This window comes from Nipponia nippon, unplaced genomic scaffold (genome assembly GCF_047370975.1).
Source record: "Nipponia nippon isolate SJK-2023a ecotype South Korea unplaced genomic scaffold, ASM4737097v1 scaffold_23, whole genome shotgun sequence".
NCBI classification, from domain to species: Eukaryota; Metazoa; Chordata; class Aves; order Pelecaniformes; family Threskiornithidae; genus Nipponia; species Nipponia nippon.
The window spans coordinates 1,355,443-1,379,772 of NW_028262340.1; positions in this window are offsets into that span (position 1 = coordinate 1,355,443).

Here is a 24,330-nt window from a genome sequence, read left to right on the forward strand (position 1 = left end):
CATGCCATCACCTACACCATTGTCTCTGGCCATTTGTTCTGTGGTCAGAGATCTCCAGATGCCTGGCACGGCAGTATTTTTCTTGGAATGGGGGGACCATCATGTTTGCAGTTCTCAGCAACTTCCAGCCTAGCAAACTAACAGCAGCCCTGCTAGCCTTTGCCTCTGTTTTCCAGGATATGGCCCTTTCTCCTCAAAAGCTTCCATCTTTCAAATGATTCGCCTCTTGCATCAGCCCTAGGCATGTATCAGTTGTATCTCACATCCTTGTGATCCTGGTCATCTGGTCTCCCTTGTTCTCAGAACAAAAAATAGGTGAAGGAACTGTAGTAGAGACATGAGCCTCCTGCTGTAGGAATCACCTCTCCTGAGGGAACCTGGGGAAGAACCCCCTCGATTTCCGAAACAATCTCCCCACATCCCACCATAGGCTACATCCCCCCCATCCCTATCACAGGGAAATTCGGGAGTGACAAATCTCTGCTGTTCCATGAGAGGGCAGTGTCGTCTGGAAGCAAAGCCTTCGCTGAAAACTGTAGGGATGTCTGGGTAGGAGGAGGCTGGGACTGATGGGGGAATGTCCCAGAGCATTTAATAAGGATGAAGCCAGTCATGTTCTTGCAGACTTATGAAGACTCTGCAGACCCTCAGAATTTACTAGAGATGAGATCTTCTCTGTGTTTTTTTAAAGTCTGGAACGGATCTACAAATGTCTTTGAAACACTGGTGAAGAAAGAAAGTTAAAGAAAGGAGGTTATTATCTATTAAATTCTGTGGGATGCTTTTGTACAGAGAAGGTTCTGAAGGACTCTGCTGGGTTCTCTTTAGAAATCCTGCCTCTTCCTGACCTGCCTTAGCTTTCTATTACCGGAGTTTAATCAAAGGAGACTCTACTCATTATGTTTTTCACAAAAGCTCACTGAGGTTCCTGGCACATCATCACATCTTCAGAAAAGACCTCGGTACACTGCCTGCTGGGAGCTGAAGGTGCAAAGGAAAATCTAGGCCAAGCACCCTGGGAGTATTTCATCCCTGACTACCACTGAGACAGAAAACAGCATCCTAACTGGCTAACTTCTCTTTGTGTGGATCTCCAAGGAGGGTCATCTGGCTTCCCAGCAGTTCACCTACAGAGGTCCTATTCCATATCCTGTCTCCTACAAACGTTTTCCACTATATAAATAGGCCACAGGTCAAGAAGTTGCTCCTGAGAGAGGTTATGCCTCAAGTAGCAGCTGTCCTCCAGCACAGATGGGGCTCATCCTAAGTTAGTTTCTCTGCTTTCTCTCCTCCACCAAGAAGCCATGGGACATGCGTGGTGTGGCTAAAGAGGCCAGACACTGTGACGCTTTGGTACCTTCCTTCAGAAATGATGCCAGATGTAGGAGAGGAAGGGAGGCTGTCTCCACTGACTTCATCTTTGCTCTGCGACATGCAAAAAAAGAGGATTCGCCTCTATACTGCAAGCAGTCACTCTGGAAAGGGAAGATACCCTCTTCTGTGGGAGGAAGGAAACTTTCTCCTCCCTCCCCCATCATGACAGAGCAAAGGGCAAACCACGAACACTCTCTCTTTAACCATACACAGCCACAAGAAAGATGTAAAGGCATCTCTGCTCCTTCGAGCTGCTCCATGGTGTGGCCCCAGGCAGCTGCAGCTCACATTATCGGAGACCCTCTCCTGTAACCTGTTGGCGTCTGCCTCATCAGGTGACTTCAGACAAGTTGCTGCCTCAGGTTCACTGTCTTACAAAAGGAACATTGCTACCACCTCACACCTTAAAAAAAGCATTGAGACCTAGAGGGAAGTGGCACAGAAGGGGTAGATATGATGACTGTGCCCACAAAGTGGGTGCTTCCTATGTAATCGCCTAGCAGGCACGCCGTGGGGATGCCTTTGGACGTGCCCATGAAGGCTTCTGCTGACCGTGTCCCACCCGGTGTGCTGCACGTGTGGTTATGTAACTTATTTGCCTCTCTTTTTTAAGAGGCCCTGAAGGCACCAGTGCTAATGGAAAAACAGAACAAGCAGGAGGGCAGGGAGGGGCAGACAGATGGTCATCTCTCCAGCAGTGAGGCTTTTATTTGTCAAACTGCTATGAGATCATTCTAGGAAAAATAATATCAACAAAAGAGGGAACAACTTCAAGTTTCTTCAATGCTAGTGAGCTTGTTTTCAGTGGAATGCTCATTTCCTTTTTTTTTTTTTTCCCCTTTTCCTTCTGTAAAGCTATTTCTTTCAGCTACTATACACATTCTGCTCCACAAATCAACTCAACCTTCAGGTCTTTGGAGTGTCTTTCATATAGGACCATTCCTCTGCACTGTGATTCTGCTGCCCGTGTGGCCCCTGAGCTCTGGTAGGGATTGCCCCTGCCAAGGATGCAGTGTGGCCAGGGATTTTATTCTCGTGCCAAGGTACTCACACATAAGCATATACGAGTTTTCGTAAGATTGTGCTGAATCAGTTGCCCAACAATGCTGGAGGGATCCCAAGGCTATTAAGATCTTGTGTCATGGGTCTTTGAAACTGCAACCAGCATCAGTTGTTTCAAATCAACACTGCTGGGGCAGATTACTGAAAGACTTTTCAAAGATTTATTTTTTAAGTAACTATGAGGCACTTTCCAGAGACATCTTCCACGTGGGGAGGTTCGGCTGCCAGCAAACGCCAGATCTTGGTCTTCTTAAGATGTTGATTGGTGTGGCTGGTGACACATTAGAGCAGATGACTATGCAGTTCAAATTTCCAGTGGCTGGAAGCTAAAAATCAAAGCTAGGAAACACTGGAAATGAGTGAACAGTAAGGTTGATCGACCATTGTCAGAAATCCCTAGCTTTTACACAAAAAGACAAAGGACTACAGACTGTCACAGGTGATCCCATTTCTTCTGGCTGAGCAAGACTGTTTTGTAGAAACACCTCCTAATCTTGATTTGAAGTTAAGTAATAGGTTCCCAACATGTTGCCCACAAGATCCTCTGCTGTTACTCATAACCACAGGATTATGAACACACCAAATTTGCCACCACTTAAAACCCAGATTGGCAGCAAAAGCCAAATACAGCCAGGTCCACAGCATGTTACTTGCTCAATACTTTAACCGATGAGCCAGAGAAGGCTAAAACTCTTGCATTAAATGATGGAAGCTGGACACACCTCCAGTTGAGGCACCTCACTAGTTAATCGTTATAGCCATAACCACAAAAACAATGGTGTCAGTATGGCAGCATCATACAGCTTCTGAGTACTGTGCAATGTCTCTTCAGTACACGAAGAAAGGACAGCTTGGAGCTTTAAGCCATCGGTGAGCCACCCTTGCTAGTTATTGAATGGACTATGAAGCCCTTTTTTGTTTTCCATGTGGTTGCTAAAGAAGAGAGCCAGTAGTGTGTCTGGAATCGAAGTTAACATCATTGCTGAGCTCAGATGTTTTCTCAAAGCTATTGAGCTCTTGTAGCTGTGCTTTCTCTTGGTATCTGAGCTTCAGTTCACCTTTCTGTCAAGTAATACTCTGCCAGAGATCCGGGCTCCAGCAGCAGTGACTTGCCGTCTCTCACTCAGTTCAGATGCGTTTCATTTGCAGTCATGACTCACTCCTCACGTCTGTGTTCATTTCTCATAAAGCTGGGTGACTTAATCATACCTTCTCACTGAACTAATGCTACTGCGCCTTACCTCCTGGCTACACCAGCCAGCATACCTGGGTAATAATGCCGCTTCCAGCAACCTCCTGACTCGTGGGCACAATTATCCAACTGCAGCAAGATGCTGAGCTGGACTGCTTCGTGCTACTGTAGTAACACGTGTACCTGGAGCTCCACATGCCTCTGCTCCTGGGAGGTGCCTCTGCTTGCTCTCTGGGGGAGTTGTCCCTGTCTAACAGATGGGCAGCAGGCCTGGAGCTCCCAAACCCTGCTCCCTAAGGAGTTATTCTTGCAGACTAGGCTCCCTCCTGGACTCAGATCCCCATGTCTCACCAAGATTTTACTTGGCAGGTCAGCAAAAGGTGCCTGAAGAAATTGGCTCCAGACTGGCGGCAGTCCAACCTGCCCCAGACAGCAGCCCCCAAGTGCCTCTTCACCTGGTAGGAAGTGCCAGGGTTCATCCTGCTCCAGCCTCTCCTTCCCAGCTCTTCCACCCTCCATGGCTGCAGCAGGAGGGGAGGCTGGGGCCGGGCTCTGCTGACTCTGTGCTTGCTCAGAAGAGAAGACGAATTCTTCAGCATGGGAGTGTGGTCTCCAAATAGGATCAAGAAAGCTGGGCTAGAAGGTCTGGACTTTCTAATAAGTGAAAAAAACCTACACTCAGGAAAATGAGAATGAGAACAGTATCTTGTTCACTGAGTGTGACAACCTACTTTGATTGCACTGGGATGCTTTAGAGGGGAGGTAGTTAGTGGATATGAAACACTGCCATGCCTGCCTCCACTGGCTTTACCAGTTTCAAATGCATTCTTCATCAGTCACTGCTGCACTCATACATATCTCCTTTTATCCCGCAGTCTATTTATATTTTTGATGTACATAATGTTACAACAAAAACCACAGAGCAAATGTACACATTCTTAAGCTATAAATATTGCTGGAAAATAATGACATCGTGCAGACAAAAGGAATTGTTCTGATAAGTTATTGTCTTTCCCTTATTATGCACCCAAAATCTGTGGTGACTCACTAACAAGTGCATTGTTTGCCTAGAGAGCAATTACTGGACTAGGGGAGGTTTTTGCTTAAGTTCCCCTTCAGCTCTCCTACTGAATCGAGAAATGTGAGAGTCAGGGAGTCAGAAAGCCACTAACAGGCACCTTGTTGGAGCAGGACCAGAGGGACTGAGGAGTGATATGTCCTGCTGCTCAGCTTCTCCCTGATGTTTTATTGAATAGTGGAGAGACTAGGGATAAAATGGTGCAGCTGATTAAAAATGTTCCCATGACTCAATTAGAGACATATATAGCTGGTGTTTCCAAAAGTCCAGACTTAGGCGCCTGCTTCTGACAGTGCCAGCCTTAAAAATAAATTAATTCTGACTTTTTTTTCAGATTGGTGCAGAGTGACAATGTGAGCATGCACACTGTGCAAGAGGTCTAAATGCCTCCTCTCTTACAAGTTTTCCCTATAAATATTCCTGTAATGTCAGAGAGAAATACTATTCTGTATTGAAAATAAATCTGTTTATTTCCCCACCCACCTCCCCAAACAGGACACTTTTAAGATTGACGAGTTTTCTTCCCCACTTCACTCACACACAAGCACTCACACCCACACCCATGCCTCTTAGTACTCAGCTCTCCAAGACAAAAGTATTTAAACCCAACAGTAATTAGATAAAGAGTATAACTTCCCCTAACTTGGCAATGAAGTTTGTTGATAAATGGGAAATGAAATGGGATGCAATTAGAGGAGCCTAAATGAAACAGAACTGATTCAGACCTACATGATACACCTTGCCCTGCCCTGCCCAGTGAAGGAGGAAGGTCGCTCACCTCCCTGTACCTTCAGCATTTGATGATGCTGTGCATGATCATACAACATGCATAATGTTGTGTTGTGTCTCCGAGAATGAGTCTGCCCAGTTGCCCTAAAGAATTTACTTTTCTCAATCCTCTCTGTCTCGCCCCCCTTTTCTTTTCTCTTTGGGTGGTGTGCCTTTGTAACTGTATTACATTTATTTGCACTTACTGTGGCTTTACATTGCCTTTACTGGAATTGCCTTCTACTGGAATCATCTAAACTGCATGTGCACAACAATTCATTAAAATTTTTGCCTCCTCCTCATTTGAGTTTCTCTTATTTCAACTTTCAGACATGATTCCTTTCTTGAAAAGTGGTTTCCCCACAGTATTTCTTGCTAGTGAGGGTATCCATCTTTTGTGATCAAATCAATCTTAATTTATGAGATGCTAAATAAATGAGCTTTCTCAAGCTTCTCCCTAGAATGAACACATTTACTCTGCTGCTAAGGTCTTTTTTTCTAGCTCTCATCTGTATGCAGTCCATTTTCCTTTGGAGCCATGGACACCAGCACTAGAGGCAGTATGGCAGCAGTAGTGGCAGCATCTCTCAAATTCCCATCCACCAAGGTGTCTTTGTAGGCACTGGGGGCCTTTACTCCCAGTCCACAGTTTGCTCATCCCCCATACAGGGCTGATTTATCCAGGCTGTGTGGCCCAGGGAGCAATTCACTTGAAGAAGGTAAGAGTCTGCTTCAGAAAGGGATGAGCTACCCTCTGGACTCCACCAACAGTATTGACCAGATCTCCACTGACTCTAAGGGGAGCTTAGCACACAGAGACACTTACCCTGCAGACACGTCTCATAATGGGAGGGGAATCCCACCCCATTTTTCCATACTGGTCCCACCTGTGTTGTGGATGGAGTTAAAATCTCCCCACTACATTTTCTGGTCTGTCACTGCAGGAACAACTTATTACCTGTACTGTCTCAACCATAGATAGCAGTCCCTTTCTCCTGGAGCACATTTGACTGCATTAAAAATGGGTTGAATGTATTCCTATTATGCAGCGGGAGGAATTTAAAAGCTTTAGCGTTTTTTTCACAAAACACAGAGGGATGGCCTAATGACCAAGCGGGTCAGGAATTCCTTGGCTTTTTCTGGGACTTTCTCTTGGTCTTATGTGTCCTAGGTAAATATCTCTCCTGGAGCGTCTCTTGGGTTATTAGATCAAAAATTGCACCTGAAAACTTTGACATACTTTCTGAAGAAAAAAAAAAAAAAAATAATTTCAATTGGTTTCCTTCCTAAAAATTGTTTCAATGATGTAATGCATTTTTAATTCTTTGATTCTGAAGATGCTTTCAAAACCTGAACATATTTCTGTCTTCTGCCCCAAGCACTGCTTCTTCTCCCACTACCTTTAGCTTCCTTTGGCATTTTTTTTAATAAGTAGATCATGCAATGGATATTCATCACTATTTCTCCTTTATTCATCAGTAATATAGTACTTTATCTCTAGCTGCAGGCTTCACCATGTCAGAGAGAAAAGGAGTGTTTCTGCAAAAAGTGGCCTCCTCCCTCATTGAGAATTTGTGGCTTTCAGGGGTTTTAATGAACTCTTACAGAACTTCCTAATTTCATTCTCAGCTTTCTGTATCTATTTATCCTTTCCAATCAGTTGCCCCCAATTTGGGGGTCACTGACTTGTTCTTTAGGCTACCCCCAAGCCTCTGTAAAGGGCAAGCCCATATTGTAGCATGCGGCATTCAAAAAGGACAAAAAAATGCCACTGCCTTCACTGTGAGTTTATAGACAGTTACTGGACCCTAGTCAACTGCCAACTGGTGATTAATTCTTCTTTATCCATCTGATGGCCATCCAGGACTGTGTTACATATTCTTGACAACAATCTCTTTTGTATTAGTACATTATCATATCTTATTTTAAAAACTAATGCTGTTTTGCAACCAGTTACATGACACCTTCAGCATAAGTCATCGTTTTGCAGACTGCTCCATGTAGCAAGTGCCTGTAACATACTACATTTGTGCAGAAAAACATGTCTCATCCAAAAAGATTGCTAGTACTAACACTTAAAAATATTTGTACCTATACTGAATCCTTTGGTAATGCTGAGAGCTGCCATCAGGGCTGATGTGCTGAATATAAGTGTTTAACTCCGGTATGAGCAAAAACATTCCCATATCTATAATGTGATGCAGTGTGATGCATTGCCTATAATTCTTCAATGTTAATCATGAAATCATCAGGACTTGGGTTAATGGCTTTATCTTTCAAGTGCAGATTGCAAAATACTCACAAATATGACAGCAGAGAGGCCTGAGCCTTTAGTTCAGGAAATAACACAAAAAGATCAGGTTGGCTGTTAAAAATAGAATGAGGACAGATAATGCCTGAAGCTAAGGTTACATTATATAATACATCAATAAATTGAATACTAGTGTATCTGAATTACGATAAAGTGGAAAGAAGAATAAACTATCCATATAAAAACAGCTCTTCCTCCCATTTGTATGACCATGAGTGAGGAGCACCACTGAGAACAGAGTTAAAGCTTGTTTTGCACACAGAGACCTGGCCCTGTCGTTTTGGAGAAAATGCAGTTTTAAGCGTTGCATGGGTCTCATGAAAACACCCTTGAGTGCGCATGAGTGAACATGTCTGTGCACCCCTGAGGCTGCCAGGACTCCATGCTGGTGCATAGAGCTGGGTGTTCATTTGCAAGCAAGCTCAAACTTCAAGGTGTGCAGGAGCGGCAGGTCGGCTGTACATCAGGAAACGTACATGACTGCTGTCGGAGGTTGGGCCCTAGGTATTTCACAGGGTTTCCTTTTCATGTGTGTGAAACAGGTTAAAGCTGCAGATGAGCTGGAATTGGAACTCTCCCTCCTTTCCCACACAGGGGAAGCATTCTCTGTTTCAACAAACAGGCTCTGCACTGATTCATGCACACTCTGGTCCTCACTGCATTTCTGGTTGCTGTGATATTCCCAGGCATGATGGGAAAGAGAAGCAACAGTAATCACATTAAAAAGCTAGTCTGCATAATTACTCTGACATGAAAAAGATCAGGTAATTTAAATAATCTCTGAAGTGTGTTGTGCATGTGCAGCTGGCTCTGTTGGATTAGCACAGTGCTCTACCCTGGATAACTAGCCTAGTGAAAAAAGGACTAACCAGGTTACTGTGCCGTGCCAACTCAGTCACATTGTGTAGGAAGCCCTACAGGCTTGTGCTGTGCCATGTAGGTATGCCACTAAGGGACTGGGGCCGGCAGGACTTGCTTTAGCCCGATTCAAGGGAATCCCAGGGTTCCTTTCTGACATGTTTTTCTCTAATGGATCAGAGTTAGTAATATTCCTTTCTTCAGTAAGTCATTCTTTCAGCAGATCTACCTCTGCTCCCAAGCTTTGGCCCCAGGAGTTACTGGACTTTCTTTACTGTTAACCTCTTGAATAAACTGACCTCTACACTGATCCTAATGACTAGTGCCCCGACCCTCAGGCATATGATCCATCTGGATCCAGGACTAAACCTTCCTAATGTTCAAGGGTGTGCGGACATTTGGGACAGCCCATTTCCCTTTGTCTGCAGGATGCAAGCCAAGATGTAGAGACCATACAGAGACTGTCAGCCCCCTCAGGGGAACATGATGGGTGGCAAATCCCATGTAATGCTCAGGGGGATGGTGAAGTCCTTATTCATACTTTGGGCCAACACCTGGTGTTTGACGTGGGTCTTTGTTTGAACAGGTCACCATTTCTCACAGCCCTGAAAAGGCAGGATCATACATCATTCTGATCTGCAGTCCCTTTGTATCAAATACCTTATCTGCAGATATAGAGCAGTGGTATTTAAAGCCAGCAGTCCTATTTTCTCTTCCACCTATTTGACAGGAACAAGAACTAAGGGTTAAAAGCTACTTCCTTTTAGTAAATTTTATCAAGCAAATGGCCAGCCTCTGAGGATTCACGAACAAAATTCTCTATCTTGGATCCACCATGTGCATGTTGGCAGGCACTATTCACAGAATATTGTTATAAGTACTTCTTGATGCAAAACGCAAAAGCCCCACACTGAATAAAGTAATTCAGGCCCATTTCCTTTTAGCAGATACCTTTCTTGATGGAAAAAAAAAAAAAAAGATCCTGACTTACAGGCTTCTAAGTGTAAAGATAAAATGAAATTCCTCAACAGAGAGGAGAAAATCACTCTCAAAAGCGAACCTTTTCTTTTTCTTTTTTTTTTTCTTTTTTTTTCTCCACACTTATTACTCAATGCCAAAAGGCTCTCTTTGAATTGTCCAATGTGTTTCAAGGAGTTCTTCTTGCTCCCATCTGGGGAAATGACTTATTCATCATGTTGGGCCTCAGAATAAATTGGATTCTTCCTTCCAGTTAACTGACTAGATTGACACAATGTGCAGAGCTATTCCAGCCTTGTGAGCATTTTCAGCAGCAGTGCCTCAGCCTCTTATTTCCTCCAATTTCTAATCTGTCAGTTTATTAACATCAGCCGAGTGATTCCTTTTACAGTCCCAGAGAATGTTGTTCTCACTAAAGAAACTTCACTGTGAGTGAATACCAAGTATGTCTGCTGCACTGTATTTGTCAGTAGTTAAAGGGCATGTGGGGATTTATATTCTGTACAAGGCTGGAAGATGTTTTGCATTGGAAGTACATTGTCTCAAAGGAATTTGCACAAAACTTCCTCTATGGTATGAGCCAAGCTATTTTGGAGACCCTGCATATGCACCACCCCATCAGCTGATACCACCTTGGAAAATGCTGGGTAGTAACACCCAGGGTTTAGCTAAGATTTACATGCGTGACTAGAAGATCCATTTTTGGTTGCCTAACCTGAGAGTTTGCAGAGAAAGCAAGTTTCCCACAGGCAGATGAACTGCACTTCCCAGAAATAAGGCATCTCAAGCCCCTCATGTCTGAAAAACTTGGCTGTACATGTGGGTGGCTGGAGCAGAGCATTTTCAGCAGGGGCACCAGCTGTGGAATTCACTTCCTCCATCAGACGGTGGAGCAGACGTGAAATTCAGACAAGGAATGTGCTGGTTTTAAGGACACATTACAAGCCTATCTGTTCACTCAGGTTTTAGCTCTAGGTGTGGTTTGGGCGCAGTGACTGAGTGAATGACGCATCATTGTTCAGTGGGCATGAGAATTCCAATTTAAAGATTTCAGGAGACTGATGATGAAACTCCTGAACTGTTTATAAAGATCAGCAGTGCTATCCCAGAGACATCACAATTTTAAGTGGTTGGATCTATCAGGAGGTCCCTTCTGGCCAGTGAGACTGGTTCAAAGGGGGCAGCCAGGTCAGTGATGAACAACAGGAAAATGTCAGCAAATAAGTGACCCCTAAAAAAAGAAGATGGATGCAAAAAGTAGAGACACAGACAGCTATTGCTGGCTTCTCTCAGTAGTCTCAGGTGCTCCAACTTGTCCTGGAAATTTGCAGACCTTGGGCTATTTACCCAGCTGAGGGTTCAGTCACCATAGCTGGTGTCCTGCCACCATGACCAGAGCTCTGCCTGGGCCGTGTTGTGGTTCGCTGGCTGCAGGCTGCAGTCACCCAGCTCCCATGTTGGATACTTGATGTTAGACAGGCAATGGTGGACTTGTCAAAGCCCTTTGTTTTGCTACTGCTCACCTACAAACATAGCTGTCTGCACGAGGCAACAGTTCTTGTTAAATGAAGGGCAATATCAATATCACAGCTACCCAAGTGTCCAAGAAGCAAGATCTAGTCAGTATGGTTGATGAATGGGTGAATCCCAGAGATGGGAACCATGGTGTGTAGCATGGACAAAAAATAGAGTGTAATTACAATATCAAATGCTATCAAAGATGGGAAAGTATGGCAAGTGCAGGGGGACCAGAAAACTCTAATGTTCTCCTCCAGATGAGACACATTTTTCATGTGAAATTGGGAATTCGCTCCATAAAGAACTGAATATCAGCATCAATTCCACTTTCCAGGAATAGCAAGTTATTGCCAGTTCTGCACTCTTTCACTGTCAGAAGAACTGGATAGGTCTTTGGTACTTAAGCCAGAGAACATCCAGGCCAGCCTTGTAACTGGAGAGAGCACCTCATCTGGCCTGCACATCGCATACCTATTTTATCTCTGGCACTGGGACATTGCCCAGCTGAAGGGTCACCATTGTGCCTGGAGCTGTAGGTACAAACAGCAAAGAAGCATCCATACAAGACAGGGACAGAAAGCAAGAATTTTATTTAGGGAAAAGAAGAAGCCCTGAAACAATTGAGTTTTTAATATGTATTTAGTATAACTGAGACCTCTGGAAATGTTTTCTGGATAAACACAAGTCCTTTCCAGAATAGTTCTGTGGTTAGGATGTTCATCAGGCATGTGGGAGATCAAATTCCAGTTCCTGCTTTAAATGAAGCTCAGCTGTGACTTGAGCCTGATGTGCCTCAGCCTTTGCAAATGCCCTAACCTCTGGGTTGTTTTGGGGTGACTAATCCCCTCCACACCCTACCAGAGACACCATCCTGGATCTAAGAAACCTTTTTTGACAAGCAAACACTTTTCAACAGCAACAGTTTCTCCTCTGAAGAATCCCAGTTGCTTCTAGTCCACACCCAAATGACTAGACAGACAAAGGAAATACCATCTCATTTGACAGAGGACAAATAGACGTGGACAGAGTGGAGGTTCAAGTCCTGGGCTCCAGATGCTTGACCAGTTGCTCAACCACAGGGCAACCGTTCATGCAGAATATGGGTAGGTTTCAAAAAGCAACCGCTGATGCTGAGCATTCATGAGATGCTTAAACGCCCTCCTTTCTAATGATATGCAATGAGTACTTAGGCTTTGGGAGAATTCTTATATTTTTCTGCCTTTGTTGACTCCATAACTCACAGAACACCGTCGCCTGTAACCCAGACAGTCTGCCATGGCTGCAGGCTGCTGGGTATAGTTATCTGTGAGCCCCAGGGCTGATAAGATATAACCATAATAAAAAGATGCAGGTTGGAAACATGCACTGCTCTGGCCTGCCCCTTTTTTGCTCCAAAGGTGTTTTTCTTGCAGTGCTTCTGTGCAGGGAGGTGAGGTGGAGAGGACAGTGTGTTTCCTCCCCTTGGAACAGGGTACATCCCACAGGGCTGTCAGGAGCCCTGCTGCCAGGCGGCAAGAGGGAAGAAAGGCTCGGTTACTGTGGGATTTGAATACAGTGGTCCTTGGCACAGTCTTGGTCTTGCACTCAATGTGTCTCCTCTTTTCATTGTGCAGCAATTCCCCAGGGCTTTCTCTGCCCTCGTCAGGCCATCAGACACTGCCAGAAAGCACCATCCCCATGGCTGCCGACCAGTTCTTCCAGACACTTATCTGATACTGAGAGACGGATAATGAACACATTTGGCATCAACAAATTACCCAAACAGTGTCCTCTTTGTCTCCCTTTGTCCCACTGGTCCTGGCAGGGTGCACGGAGGTGACTCCTCCAAGGCAGCCGCTGAGTGAATGATTAATTCTTTTGGGCAGGTGCCACAGGCGAGTGAGAGCTCCAGTGCTCCTGGTCACTGTGTCACCCTCCCCAGCCAGCCCGTCTGGCAGGGGAGAGGAGCCAGGGATGTGCAGGCTGGAGGAAGAGATCTCCAGCCGGCAATCAGCTGCTCGCTGCCGCTCTGCCGCTGGCACTCCTGTGCTGCTAGCTCATGGGATGCTACTCCAAGAAGTTCACACTGTTGGTTGAAGTTGCTGTAGGGGAAAAAAACCTCTGTCATTTCAACTCTGCATATGTGGAGGCACGTTGGTTTAAAACAAAGGTGAAAAGACCACAGAAGTGGAAAGTGTAGATCAAGAGGCTGGGGCACTGCAGCGACTGCATACACCTTCCAGGCTGTGCCATGGTCCCATTTGGCCTCCAGTAGCCCCAGGGACAGATGAAGAGGAATAAAGTCACCTTTGCTTCTTATTTTCACTCTGCTGAGGACAACTAGATACCACAGCATGGTCACTTGGTCACTCACGGAGCAGCTCGCAGCACACCCCAAGCTGGTGTCTGGGACATGCTCTCAAACAGCCTGAGAAGAAAATGGGAAAACTGTAGAGCAGGCAATGTAAATCCTTTCCTGTTATAAAGCAATTAATTCTTCATTCATTAAACCAACAAGTTGCAAACTGCAGCCTCCACACTCCACTTCCCCGCAGGAGCTGCTCAGTCGTTCACGTCATCTCCAGACCTTGCCCTGGCAATGGCTCATGCTTGTGAGCTGGAATTGAACAGGGTGCTTTATTTTATCCCAGTCAAGAGCTTGACCTCAGACATGCTTTTCACCCCTGAGGAGTTCAGGTCTCACCTTTATCACAGGAGCAGCAGTAAAGGGCCAAATCCTGCAGTGGTGTGAGTAGCACCATGAGCCATGGGAATGCACGCTGGTGCTAGTGAGAACTGTTTTTTCCCGTACCTGAGATGCATCTGTCTATCCAGGAGTGCTCCAAGGCATGGTAGAGCACTCTGTACATGGAGAGAACAGGCGCTTGAGCAACCAGCTCTCCTTACAGCTGAAGATTTGTGTTTGCATATAATACAGTCTTTCACACAGATGGACTATGGCTGTCTAGGTAATAGCAGGAAACTGGACCAAATGACATGAATATGCCAAATCCTGTTTTCTCCCTTATGGTTAAAACCCAAAGAATTCATGCCCAGAAGTTTCATTGTTGGTAAAGTGAGAGTTGCAGATCAGGAAGTAAAGCCCAGCCTCACCACAGGAATGACTTTGAGCACTTTGTGAAACACACTCAAATCAGTCTGGACAACATCTATTCCAGATTATTACAAGAACTAAGGAACAAACTTTGCAAACATTCGCTAATCACTTCCAGGTAGTTATGGACAATTAAGTGCATGCCCAATATTTTCAGGGGTTGCATGAACTTCAGCAGGAGGTGAAGGGCTCCAGCACACCAGAGAACCAGGTTAGGTCACTGTGGAGTCCCATGTCTACAGCCTTCAAAAACAGGAAATAAAATAGGCCATTAAAAATGAGGAGACGGTGGACTCCCAACAGGTGTGTGGCAGAAGAGAAGGAACAAACAGCACATCAACACCAGTTCGAGATCCAGCCTGTTGAAATAAATGAGTCAAGCAGTGTTATAGATGCAGTCAAGGAGTCCCCAAGCCACAAGGGATTCACTGTTATCCTACCACCACAAGAAGCCCATGAGCTCACTTCAATTTTTCCTTCAAAACACAGTTTAAATGAAAAATCTTCCAGTTAGAGAAAAACATTTATTGTAAAATGCCAGGTTTGACTCTATTACCTCAACATGGAAAGTTTAATAAAGTGGTTTTTTTTCCCAAAATGTGTATTTTTAAAAAGAAAAATCTTGGACATCATTATTAACAATTTTTAAACTAAAATAGACTTTCAGAATCCAGATTTTTGTCAGATTCTGTATGTTTTCCAGATTCCATTTTCAGTTATACATAAAGAATAAAATAACTTAAACTTCCCCCAAAATATTTCTCACCATTCACCTAAAATGGGTTGCTGTGTTGTAAGCCATGTTCCCAAAGACTATCAAGCTGTGTCCCAGAGCTTAAAGACCAAGATGCACACCAAAAGGAGCAGAAAAGAACAAAATCAGTAACTATAAAAGATTACCAACACTAAATGACACTCAGAGGATGAAACTCTGTAAATCTAGTTCCCGTGGGAAGGATAAGAAACTGGTGTGGGATAGAGAAAAGACCACTCCAGACATCCTCCTGGAATGAGATCTCCCTCTCCTGGGAGCAGAGATGATCTGTGGTTTCTCTGAGTTTAGCTCATTTTTCTGTGTCTGTGTGAGAAATTTTCCACTGTTTCCTTTAAACCCAGAAGAATCCCAGGGCCTGACCTTGGAGGCAGAGACAAGCAGCTTGAGTTTTCTAGGACACCATCCCACCTCCATCACTCCAGAGGCAAAGGCAGCATTTACCAGGGCCAGCTTCCCTCAGGGAAGGCTGCATCCACATTAACCGTGACCAAGTAAGCTTGCAGGGGGTCAAGTGTGACCAAGTCAGCCTGCCTGACCCACTGGGGATGCAGAGCTTGGAGACATGTCATTTCTCATTAACTCCTAATATCTGTAGTTCAGAGGGGACAAATCATCCCATCCATAACAAACAGGCTCAGTGCTCTCCCTCAGGCTGGAATTGCCAGTGTGATGGACCTCACTGGCATTTACAATGTACCTTGGGCTAAGCTGACACTGAACAGGGGACCTGGTGCCAGAGCCCTGAGCTTACTGCTACGACCAATTAATATCCACGTTGGTTTCTGCAACCAAATTATGCAACTCCAACTTGGTTCCACTCAGGAGTCTGCAGGCTGCAGACACAGCTTTGAGATCATGGGCTCTGCTGGCTTCAAGCAGAAACAAAAGTCTTGGCATGACAGCTTCTTTAATTGCCAACACTTGCTGAAGTATTTTGATCCTAATGCTAGCACCTGTAAGAGACTACAACACATGTCCCTCCATCCCCTGCTGTGCTGGCTATCCACAAAATAGTGTTATTGGTGCTCTTTGCACCAGCTTCAGTGACAAGACACTGTTTTTTTGTAGTGTTTGAATACTACGGAGGTGGTCTGCGTGTATTGTGTTTGTGCTTTAACATCCATGCTGATAGCTTGAGCAGGGGTAGAAGATCTTACGGAAGAAATAAGGAGAGTTGAGGAACATCAAATGCCCTTCATTGTACCAGGTTCCCATGACAAACAGAGCCTGGCTCCTGAGTCCTGCTGACCCTGGTCTGACCCCTCAGAGAAGAGTTTCGTGTGTGAGCTGGTGGGCATCAAGCCCATACAGAGGTAATGAAGCCACATACATGCAAACGAGTCAGGTTTGACCCATGCAGGGAAATCACTGGGAAAAACGATAGCAAAGAGTCACTGGATCAGCTCTAGCAAGTAATATCCACTTAGCCATGGGAGAGGAATGAAGTGTTTTATCAAAGGACCCATCATCCTGCAATGGAAATGGATGTAGGAAGGACAACTGTCCTTTGGGAAGAGGGGATCGATTCACCCAGCACCCTCTCATGACGACAGAAACAATGACTGCTGAGTAGGATATTTGAAGGTTAGGCATTGACTAAAACTGTTTGAAATCTTTCAACAAAACATTTTTTCTCTCACAAACAAGGAGTTTTTTGCAAAAATGATGAGTATCTCGGTCTTGTGCTTTTTGCCAAAGTTCACAAAGGTTTTACTTTGTTCCCTGGAAATTTAGAAAAAAACAGCATTCTATGCAAACACGACTCATGTTTCCCAACTCTGTGGTCTCAGCTCTTGCTTTCACCATGGCAATGAACTACTTAGCTTTCTCATCCTCTCAGACTGTTACCTGCCCTGCCCAACACCTCTTTCAAAACCTTTGCTGACCTGCCAACGTCTTCCTGCATCCTTGCCTCTGAGTATCTGTTAAGGCAGTGGATTCCCACTGGATTTGTTTTCTTCATTTTTGGACCTTTTACTACATTGCAGAGGCCTTCTCTTCTCCCTAATATCTTTCTAGAATTCACAGTTCTTCTGGAAGAAGAGACTTGGGACATGCTAGAGCCTTGACAATGGATCCGTCCTCAGCACAAGGTTAATCCATGGGAATTGACACTGCTCAGTAGACTTGTTAGTCAGCAACACAGCCTCTTTGGTTACTGCTTTCTGAGTGATATTTCTCTCCACTTGCAGTTTGAAATATGTCATCGTAGTTGTGGTCTCATTTAATTACACTTTTATTTTTCTTACCTTCTCTAAGTCTCTTTAAGCTGTTGGCTCATTTGTGTTCCATACACTTCATGCTTACAGCACAGGCCAGCTCTTGCCAAGCCTGCAGTTAGTTCCTGTGTTCAGTAACCTAGACTTAACAAGGCTGCCACGTACTATATAGTTAATATTTGCAACTAAGATAAATCTCTCTTAAAAACTGAAACATAGGAGCTAGCTTTTGGGCCAGAAATCGGTGAAGCAATACTAATTCACAGAGGATGAGTTTCTGGCTGGTCCACATTGCCATGGATGTAAAACTGCAAGGGGATTTAGAAACCTCTTGAAATAATCCACCTCTCTGCTACGCTCCAGCATCAGTGCTGGGGCCTAGCACCCAGTTAGGGGGTTAGGAAGAAAAGCCATAGTTTAATTGCACAGTTCTTCTCTAAATGTTTTTATGAGGCTTATAACATCTAATGTTGCCCACTATGAAAGACTGCTGCTTACACAGATAGATGATACACATGAAATGGGAACTCCCCCCCATCACTGTGGGCTTTGCAGAACTGGAAAAATTGTATCTAAAATAAGCACTGTGCCAAAGTTATCATTTTTATATTTTTGATTTTTTTATTATGTGTTAGTAGATGAAGTCAGGAGTTTGAGAGCTTCAGCTATAGTGCAGCCTGGAAGCTGCTCTTACAGGCTCTGTCCTCACCATGGGGCATGCTGTATCTCTCTTGCCATAACACATGTTAGGCAGAGAGATTTAACAGGAATTAAATATTTTTGCAGACCACAATGCTGTCTCTGGACAAACAGCTAGGTATCCTAAGCTTGGTAAACAGCAAGGCAAACCCAGTAGAAGCTAGTTACCAATGACTCCTGCAGACTTCAGACAGTGTTTTAATTTCCTTTTTGCTCATTAAGAGAAAATCCCAGCCATTAAATGCACAGAAGCAAATGTGAAAAAGCCACTGCTCAGCAGTGTGGAGCTGGTCCATGGAAGTTTTTCACCAGGCTGGTTGCAAAACCCTTCTGTGAGAAGATAAAAGGACTAGACTCTGCTTTCAATATCTGGAAAACATAGTGATGTTTCAAGTTATAAACCTCAGTCACTACATAACATTAAACAAGTTGTTTTCCCTCTCTATTAACATCTTTCCCTTGTGCATTCACCTTATAAACTAATTTGGTGCAAAAAGATTTGCATTCTCTGTGTGCATATATAGCATCCAGCTGGTTGGAGCCTGATCCCAGCTAGGACCCTAAAGTACTTACCAGTCTGTTAGTCACCATCTCCGTTGCTCAACGGAAGAGACAACAGAGGTGTCAAACCACCACAAATATCCCAGAAGAAAGTGACATTCTGCTCTCAGATGCAGCTCCAAAAGAAATGGATTGTCCTCTCTGTTTGCCGTATGTCTATAGTCAAAGGAGCCATGCCACATGGAAGAACTTCTCAGGAAGCCAAGGAAGTCCTCCAGAGAAAGCTGCTGCCCATGGGGCAACAACGGCATTTCTTCTCCATCACTTCTTTTCAGGAATACTAAGCTATTAAAATAATAAACAGCAGCAGTGTCTGGACACTGGTAAGTAGACCCTTCATCTGACTACACTAGAACGCTAACTGATCCAAAAATACTGTGCCCACCAGTGGAATGCAGCCTCTTCTGGGGCAATAGCAGTGCAGAAAACATGAAATAACTATGAGTAATGCTTCCAGTTTGAAGGTATAAGGGGAATTTAGGCATGCAGTATGTGCTCACAAAGGGGACTAACTAGCTAAGAAGTGACTTGATTACAGTCTATAATTAGCCAGAGGAAAAGTAGATCTCTGATGATAGTAGGCAGACTAAACCAACAGCTGCTGGAAGCTGAGGCAAGGTTAATGAATCATTGACGCAACTTCAGAGCGCGGTGGATTCTCCATCATTTGGAGATTTTGAGTACAAGACCAGGCAGCTTTCTGCAGCATCACCGGGGTTATGAACTCAAATCACCTGGTGACATTCCAGGTGCTTTATGTCTCAGGAGAAGCGATAACATCAGTTAGTCTCTTCTGACCTCAAAACCAACAAATCACTGGAGTTCGGGTTATGGCTAGAAATTTGTCTTGTACCCCAAAACTTTACCAGAACATACTATCATTTCTTTAGGCCTGAATTCTTATCCTGGCCCATCAGCCTGTTCTGGAGGGTCCCCTGTGCCTAGGATGCAATGGATACAAAGATGCAGATGGCTGAACCACCTGCTGCTGCCACCACAGCTCTGCTGACTGGGTCCTTCATGAACAACTAGATTGGCTTTGCAGGGACAGGATCCTTCTGTGTTATTGCCACCCCACAGAACATGAAACACGAGGGTGGGGATTCCTCCGCTCAGACATGGTGTCTCAGAGTTGGATGCTGCTCTGTACTGGTCCCTTCTGGTTCACTTGGAGGGAAATAACCTCCTCCAGAAGGTGTACCCATCCAAACATGAGCTCTAAACCACTGTGCTGACTCTGTCCCAGAGGTACCTGACTCTCAGTAGAGGAATCTGGGGGTGATTCATTCTGATTAAATCATCTTATTTCCAGATGTCTCAAAGCAGGTGACATGAGTACCTCTCTGAGTGTCCACAGCTAATTTCCCATGCCCATATTTAGGCAATTACAATTAATTCTGTTTTTCACATTGCCCAAATACCAAATCCCATCAGCATCAAGGAGTAATATCAGGTTCCTCTGAGATCAGAGCCATTTTGATTCCAGTGCTTGATGTGAAAGCATCCAGCTCTAAAACTTGTGGTCTGTTAATCCCCATGTATTTTTTAAATTAGGAACCCAGCCTTGTAGCCCACATTGTGTGAATTAGGGTGTGCAACTGAACTCTGCCTGCATGTGCTCCCTGCTCCATTTCCCTTGCAGAACAGTACTCCTCCTGCAAAGGAGGCTGGCTGTAAAAAGTAGCAGTGAGGACCGAAATTTCCCATGTAGTTACCAGCAGTCGGGCATGCCACCCTGTCAAGTCCTGAAAATGAGTCATTGCCAAAGAACGAGAAAGGAATGAACAGAGCCAGGTGCTTTATCTGACTTCGACCCTTGAATCCATCCTTCCTGGTCCCTCCATGCCATCGTCCAACAGAAGAGCTCTTAAGCTTAGCAGGGCCATCTTCTCCCAGAGCACAGTAAAGCAGGAATTCAGATTTCATGAAGACACTGAGGCCAAACCTCGTCTTCTAGCCTGGCAATGACTCCACTTTTTGTTCAGCGTCTGGTGGGGAGCAGCAAGGCTGGCCCTGAGCAGCTAGCCTTCAGCAGCATGGGCTGCACCCACTGATTAAGTGCACCTGCTGGAACTGCATGGCTTGTCAAAGGCATTTCAGGTGCCAAGCCCTTGAAAAACCTGCTGCTAAAGTATTTGAAATTATGATCCCTGGTGGCTGAGACATCCCAGCTGGCCCAGCACCCTGAAATGTGCTCTCGGTGCAGAGCTGCCTCTCCTTTGGTATCCCAGCTTAGTTTCTCAGGCTGTGGCACTTTCCTCCCTTCCCCTCAGTCTTATAACGTACAAAAGGAGTCACAGATCCAGGTTCCTACTAGACATTTCTCCTTGTTTCTGCTTCCTTGGAAGCAGCCTTTCTCCTTTCAAACCTAAGAAGTCTTGTGCTGGTAGGCACCTTCAGGCTACCGCCGTCACTGTCCTTTTCCTGCCACAGACGAGAGACTTAAAACCCCTGCTGCTCTTGGAACATATAAAAACAGGAGAGTAAAGAAACAATTCTGCCAAGGACCAATTTTCTCCCTACTTGTTTGTCTGCCTCTGCCCTCCTCCCCTGCCCTGTGTGTTGGGTTTGGAGTCACCACATCTGACACTGGTACAGGAGGCTGGAGGACTAGGTAGAGCCTGGTGCACTATCTCCAACCTATGCAACCAGCTGTATCTTGGCAGAGCAAACTCAGGTGAGCTTTCTAACACCAGAGGCAGCCTCCCTCATTAAGCAACTCTTCCCTTTCAAGAGCTGCAGAGAACTGTCCTTGTGTGGGCATGACCTGAGCATCATTTCCCTTTCACGCTGGTGTGAACATGCAGCAGCTGCATTGATGCCTGCAGAGCCAGACCAGTATAAGCGAGCATCCCAGGGCTGCAGTTCAATATATAGCTGGAGGTAAGTCATGCCTCACTGCATGTAGCTTGGTCTGATCAGATCCACAGTCCAGGAAGAAAGCCTGCTTGAGAAACAGTATGTACATCCCATTTTTTACAGTATATTTCATTCAGCCCGGACAACACTCCTGGACAACGCTGATGAGAAGGACCCCATCCCCATGTCTCCACAAAGTCACTACAAATACTCGCTGCTCCATGTTTGTTCAACTCAGGATCTTTATATTCCCAGCCAGTCTTCTGGAGCAGAGTTTGTAGGAACCCCAAGCAATCGTCAGGGACTTCTTGGCTGAGTGCTCAGGAGCTTCTGTGAAACAGGGAAGTTGACTGGTGAACTGAACAGCTCAGTCTGTTAAACACAAGCCCAAGGCAGGACAAAGCAAGCAGACGAGTGCCAGGCAGAGGCCTGAAGAAACATGAAGAGCAACAGGAGCCTGATGTCTATAGTCTCTCTCCTATACCAGCAGGTCAGTTATCCCAGAGACATGGCATCTTCTGGGTCCACAGACGCAAGCACAGCCTCAGTAGATGTAGCATGATTGCTGGGCTCCTTAAGCTGCTTTAACCCTGGGAGATGCATATCCTGATCTAAAGGATAAGGGTGTGTCAATGCTGTGGCATATGTGCTGCCCTCACCTGTGTGCTCAGGTGTCCTTTCAGAGGTAGCAGAGCACGGGAAGAGTAGTGACATGCATGTATGCAGACTCACACAAAGCAAGACCAGACTTACTCTTGCCCCCAACTCTGGAATGGCCATTGCCCCACCGGCGACTGTAGTACCCTTTAGAAAGTGTCCATCCCTTAGCAAACCACACATTTACCATTACTAATCATAAGACCTTCATTGCACAATCCACACCAAAGTATTTCCACTTAAATACTCCGTATTTACCCTCATGCAAATTCACCCAGCATCAGAACATATTTTAAAACCAGAGTTATATTTAACAGTAAAGAGACTAGACTTCATTCTGCTACTGGGATGCTTCCACTCAGCCCAACAGTGGTGCTGGGGAATGTATCCGACCGTCTCAACCTCTTCATTGCACAGTGCTATTTTCTCTGTTACACGGACAGAGGTACACGACAGGACTATACCTGTACTGTGATAGCAGCCTGAGGCATAAACTCCCCGGTTGTTCATGCCACCCATAAATTGGCCTGCTGTCAGTAATGACTGTGACCTTTACACTTTAAGCCTTAAAGTGGGGTAGGTTAAATGTAAATTAAATATATAGGACAGGTGCTCATAAACGTAGAAGTGTTCTGTCTGCCAATAGTGTAGGCTGCATCTTGACTTAAATTAGGCTAAGTAACATGAACAGGAAACAGAATAGCAGGAAAAATGTCAGACGTGTCAGAAGAGAAAAATAAGTTGGGACTTTCCAAAAGTGCAGACAGCAAATTGACTCTAACTGCAGATAACAAATTAGGTATATCTGCTCATCTTGTGTGAGATAGTTTTATACCAGTGACGTGACAAAGAAAGAGGAGGTCCTCTCAACGACAGAGCTCCTCCTGCCCTTAACTACAACTGCAGTCTGCTCCCAGTCCTCATTAAAAACTTGATGCTGCAACACGGGTGAGTTTTAGCCTTGGGAAGGCCAGGCTCTTCTTGGTGATAGCAGTAAGAGAGCTTCTGAGTCTTTCTAAGTTGTTATTTTGTATCTCATAAGTGATATGATTTGCACACTCTAATTAATCAAATCTTATCTATTCCATAGCCTTTCTTGTTTACTTGTGGTACTACATAACCAGGATTTTAACATAAATGTTCAATGTGTTACTGTAGATGTCTTGTAGTCATGACAAGAATACAGCCAATGAGACAGGGACAATTGCATAGTGTATTTTGGATACTTAAATTCAATCAAAAAAATTTCCTGACCTGGTACAGTACCTGGGGCATTCTATGACCCTGAGGTCCCTGATAAAAATACTGTCATGGGTACCTAATGCAAACTGACACTGTCGTCAGTGTTGAGTTTAGGTTCCTGCAGCTCACCCATGAAAAGGATGAGCTGGGTTACAGGATCCCAGCAGCCTGAAGGTGTCTGGACCCTCACCCAAGCTGCAGTCCTGCCATAGGCTACATGCCAGGTCATTCACAGAGAGTGGGCTGCTCAGCAGCCATCAGCTCGTCAAACGTTCACAAGCTCATGGCTGGAGGTCACGGCCTCAGCAGAAACATCAATCCAGCAGAAGTAATTTCCATTCCCACATGCTGAGGATCAAACCCTTTGCTATCAAATCATGGGCCTGATTTTCCCATGCTAGTAGATGGGTGATGGTAAATAGCTGGGACATCTCCAAAGAAGTATCAACTCTGGGGATTTATTCTCAATGCTGCCCTGAACAGATCAGATTCTTGATCTCCACTGTGAATGAAACATATTCCTGTGGTCTATCTTTCACTTTTTCCCCTAAAACAAACTTCCTACTGCACCTCTATGAAGAAGTCAGCTCCAAATCCCACCAAAATGATGGAACATCAAGTATGCAGAACTGTTTTCTCACGTTCTGACATATTTTAATTGCTATTTTTAACTGCAGGTAGTCCTGAGCTGGAGAAGGAATGGCACCATCTTGGTGAGTGTGGGAAAATACAATTATTTCCAGACTCACGGAGCAACCTTCTGTGTGCACTTACATACAGTTTTTTTGAAATTAAGGAAAAATGCTGAAAGAATACAGCCAACTAATAATGGATGGGGGGGGAAGGGAAGTAATCTCCAAGTGGAGACTTTTCACTCTCAGGTCATGAAGCTGTGGCTTCGACAGCACCTTTTTGTGTCCCCACACAGGCCAGGAGCGGTGTGATAAATGCCAGAAGCTGCTGCAGGAACCCCAGGGTCCAAAACTGCTCCCCTGGCCCCTGACAAGGAGGTTTCCTGGCTTGCAGTGCTACCAGTCACTCCCTCCATCAGACCAGCTCCAGGGTGGTCCAAGAAACATGGGAGG